This window comes from Microtus ochrogaster, unplaced genomic scaffold (assembly GCF_000317375.1).
Source record: "Microtus ochrogaster isolate Prairie Vole_2 unplaced genomic scaffold, MicOch1.0 UNK13, whole genome shotgun sequence".
NCBI classification, from domain to species: Eukaryota; Metazoa; Chordata; class Mammalia; order Rodentia; family Cricetidae; genus Microtus; species Microtus ochrogaster.
In genome coordinates, this window is record NW_004949111.1 from 3310634 (window position 1) to 3315920 (window position 5287).

Sequence of the window (5287 nt, forward strand, 5' to 3'; positions counted from 1 at the left end):
ATTTATCACATTTCTAGTAATCTGTGTATTGGCATGAGGCTGTGGCTTACTGGGTGAAGTTCTGGTATCTGTGTCCGGCAGGACTACATGGCTTCTTCCTGACTCTGCCTCATTTCTCCCAGCACTCAGTTTAGCTTTCCCTGCCTAAGTTCGACCCCATCAGGCCAATCAGTTTCTTTATTAACCAATGGTATTCACAACATACAGAGGTGAATCCAACATCATTTGACAGTTCAACACAATTCATTTTCCTACCTCCCCCACCTCTACAAATTCTCTGGTATTCAGTATTAGAACTTGATACATTTTCAGGTAGTAAAACTCACACTATCACCAGTGACATTTATAATTGGTTCCTGCTTTCTTATAGAACCCAGGACTACCATCCCTGTAATGGTCCAACTCACAATTTCTATGCCTTCCCCCATCAATCACTAATTAAGAAAATGCCTTATGGCTGGATCTTAGGGAGGCATTTTTTCATTTGAAATTCCCTCCGTTCATATAATTCTAGCTTTTGTCAATTAGACTTAAGCCTATCTAGCATATGGCAGCACCTGTAGACTCATACACACACACACACACACACACGAACACATCACACATGCACACATGAATGCACACATCTGTGCACGCACACACAAACATAAAAAGTATTGTTGGAGACACAGAGATAACCATAGTACCAAAACTTTCAGTTCATAGGCAAGATAATATGAAAATTATATGTACTTAATATGCTGGCTAGCTTTCATAGTGCTAGAAACCTTCATGCAGGCTGATGTAAGAGAAAAGATGTCAGTAGTCTTACCAAGAACTGGCCCCTGCATGCTACAATAATGACCTGCTAGGCAAGTTGTGCTCACTGGTACAATAATGAAAAAATTGTTTATGGGGGTAATCAACCACTCTCCTGATTGGATTTAAGGCTTGAATTTTAAGTTTGCTCTATGGGAGGGAATTCATATTGGTATTGAAAGCATATTCACGACCCATGGCTTGGGAAGCCATAGGCCCTAGGGGAGAATCTACTGACATTGTTTTGCTAAATTATCATGCTGTCAAACCGCCTTCTAAATCTTTATATTTCTATCTACATTATTTTTGCTAAGTCTCAACTTTAAGGAAAGTTCTTACTGTAGAAGAGAGTGGCTAGTGCTCTGGGTCGTAACTGTTCTATATGATGAGACTAAGTGACTGTGAGTACTCAGCTATAAATGGAGAATCTATATTAACCTCCATTTCATGGCTTGGGGAACACTGCCGAAGAGAGAACAAAAGGAATGCAAGAGCTTGAAGATGGAGAGGGATGCTATGAAGTGCTGCTTTCTTAGCACGACATAGCTGTGTTTACCTCCACAATACCTCTCACGACATAGCTGTGTTTACCTCCACAATACCTCTGCCCAATCAAGAAAGTTAAAAATCCCAGCATGGAGAGCTCCTGAAGAACTAATGGAATTTCATGGTTCCTAAGAAAGGGGTTGTCACTTTTCTTTGAGGGAGCAGCAGGCATTGAGAAGTTGCCCACACCTGAGAGGATGACCTTATATACATGAACATATGTGTGGGTTATAATTAAAAGAAAAACTATGAATTTAGAAGGCATAAAGGAGATTTTTGGGTGGAGTGGAGGGGGTTGGAAGGAAGGATTAGGGGATGTATGACAAAATGCACTTTAAAAGCAAATAAAATACATAAACCAAAAACTTAGTAAGTGCAAAGTGAAAGTGACAAATGAAAAATCTTCAGGCCCAAATTTAACACCAGATATGTGAGGAAGAGAAGAGCCCAGATATCTATTGTTTGAATAATGTAAATAAAAGACATAACAAATAATACATTTATAAAAAATAAAAATTAACAAAAAATAAACAAACATAGAATAGTGTGCCCTAAAAGGCCATATATGCACTTTCTTAAACAGCACACAGAATTCTAAAGCATTGATTTTATATTAGGTCATAAAGAAAGTATCAAGGTTTTAAAAATTAAAATCATTTACATCATGTTCTGTAACCACAATACATTTAAGCTAGAAATCAATAGTAAAAAGTTAAACAAAGTCCATATATTTCCAGAATCAATAATCACATCTATAAATAAACCGACATCAAAGAAAAGAGCGTTTAAGAAGCAGACAATTTGGGATGTATATGTAGCTTAATGGTAGAGTGCTTGCCTAGCATGTTCAAGGTTCTGGGTTTGATCTCCATCACCCTCCATCCTCCTCAAAATGGAAGAAATATTTGAACTAAATAATTAAAACATAATCCTCTATATATCACAATTTGCTTTACACCTCAAGTATTACTTACAAGGGTTTTCATGACTCTTTAAGTATCAAAACATAGCTCATATACAGGAATACTCATCATTTATGGGTGTAGCTCCAAAGTTTTTGACAAAATAGACTTTTATATCTACTATCAGAGCTGATATTGAAAATTTTCCAAGCTGACATTTTATAATTGCAATCTAACCCTTAAAAGCATTAATTTGACTTCTATCTTTCTGATTTTTTTTATTTTCCAAATGTCATATAAATAAAAACACATATTACATTGATTTTGACTATATCTTTTACTTAGTGAAGTAAATTTAAGGTTACATTTGTGCATTTAGTATACAAATATTTTATTCATTTTTACTGCTGCATAGAACTGTATTTATTGAATGTTCCAAAGTAGCAAGGCATCTGGACTATTTACAGATTTTAGTAATTATGAATATTCTTCAACAAATGTTTAATCACAGACTTTTCAGTGAACATAGTCTAAACATCTAAAAGTATGGTTGATTGATCACATAGTAAGTAAGTTTAATTCTATAAGAAACTGCCTGTTTTCGGAAGTGGCTGTATCACAGTTTGAATTTCTGCCAGTAAATGATACCGAATTCTAGATGCTGTTCATCCTTGTCAATACTTGGTAATGTCAACTTTTCACTATTATTTATTTCTGTCTTAATAGGTATTTAATGGATAGATTTGTAGTTGTAAGTGGAATTTCCCTAATGACTCATGATGCTCAGCATGTTCAATATGCTTACTTAAAACACCCTTATTTATTGTGAATGGCCTAAAAATGAGATTGTTTGCTTTATTGTTGAGATTTGAATTTTTAAAGTTTACTTTATTTTGATTTATGTGTATATGTATCTGTTTGGGTCTGTTGGTTTTGGGTACACATATGTGCACATATATGCATGTGTCCATGAAAGCCAAAAGAAGCCATTGAATCCCCTGGAGTTAAAGGCAGCCGTGAGCCACCTGATGTGGGTGCAGAATCTCTGCTCAGATCCTCTGGAAGAGTATCAAGGTGTACTTAACAGCTGTGCCATCTCTCTGGTCCCTAGAGAGTTTTAAAATCTGTATTCTGTTTAAAAAAAAAACACTTATGAGTGAATACATGTGATAATTTTCTGTGTCTGTGTTACCTCACTCAAAATGATGTTTTCTAGCTCCATCCATTTTCCTGAAAAATCCAAGATGTTATTTTCTCTGCCGTGTAGAATTCCATCATGTAAATGTACCATATTTTCCTTACTCAAAGAAAACCAGCCTACACAATCCCAGAGAACTTAGACAACAATAAGGACACTAAGAGAGACATACATATATCTAATTTACATGGGAAGTAGAAATAGACAAGATCTCCTGAGTAAATTGGGATTATGGGTATGTTGAGGGAGGGTTGGAGGGAAGAGGCAGGGAGGGGAGCAGAGAAAAATGTAGAGCTCAATAAAATAAATAAAATAAAAAATAAAATAAAAAACTATATTCTTGTTGGGAAAAGAGCCCTCTTGTTTGTTCTGGTCACCCAGAACTGAAATAACTACACAGAAATTGTATTAATTAAATCACTGCTTGGCCCATTAGCTCTAAGTTCTTATTGGCTATCTCTTACATTTTAATTTAACCCATTTCTATTAATCTGTATATCACCACGAGGTCATGGCCTACCAGCAAAGTTCCATCACATCTATCTCCGGCTGCTGGTCCATGGCGTCTCTTTCCTCCTATTCTTCTCAGCATTCTATTTTGGTTTACCCACCTAGCTCTGTTCCCCTATAGCTTTGCTATAGGCTCAAAGCAGTTCTTTTATTAACCAATGAAAGCAACACGTAGACAGAAAGACCTCCTACACTATATTCTGGCCAGGCAGTGGTGGGGCACACCTTTAATCCCAGCACTTGGGAGGCAGAGGCAGGCAGATCTTTATGAGTTCGAGGCCAGCCTGGTCTACAAGAGCTAGTTCCAAGACAGGCTCCAAAGCAACACAGAGAAACCCTATTTCGAAAAACTAAAAAACAAACAAACAAACAAACAAAAACCCAAACTTTATTCTGGATACAAGGCTTTAATCAAATAATCAGATATACAATTTGAAACCAGTTCCCACAGTCTTTGGTTTATATTTTTTTTTTGACTGTGTCTTTTGAAGAGGAAAATATTTTTAATTGTGATGAAATCCACCTGATTATTTAAACTAACTTTGTTTTGGATTTTCTATATAAGAAACTTCTGTTTAATCTAATATTTTAAGTTTGTTCCTATAAATCAATCCCTGAGTTATATACTCACTGGTAAAGTGATTATCTGCCATATAAAAAGTCCTCATGGATTCAATCTCTAGAACCTGAAAAAAATGACAGTATTTGTTTTAATGTATATGTGGGCATTATTCTCTCCCAATTCTACTGATTTGTATTTTTACATTTGGTCTTACTATTAAATATCAGGTGTACTACAACTTTGGGAGGCAAGTGCTAGATGTTTAACCAAGGGGTTTGAGCATGCTGAACATTCACTCTGACTTTGAGCTATGCCCTGAAGCTCCTTTTCCTTCACTCTTGCACTTTTTAACTTCTAGTTTTTTGAAGTTGGTATGGCTATTCTAAATCTATTATTTCTCACACAAATTTCAAAATGTACTTTCAAATAATCTTGTTTTGACTTATGCAGGTACTGATTTAAATTTATCTTATTATAAATATTAAATTTATGTTTAGCAAATATAAGCCAACTTTAAGAAATTGTCAGCTTAAGTATTTTAAATCTTCTAATTCATACACAATGTCTTTCTATTTAATATCTTTTTGTTTCTGTTATTAACATTTTCTTGTTTAGCATAAATATTTTACTCATATTTTGTTGGTGTGTATCTTATTATTTCACTGAAGGGGAGTATTCTAAATGTTATTGTTGAATGAGTTCTATTCCCAGTTGTTCAGTTATGATTATTTCTTGTTTTTCATCTACTTTCACACCACAATCAACACGGAT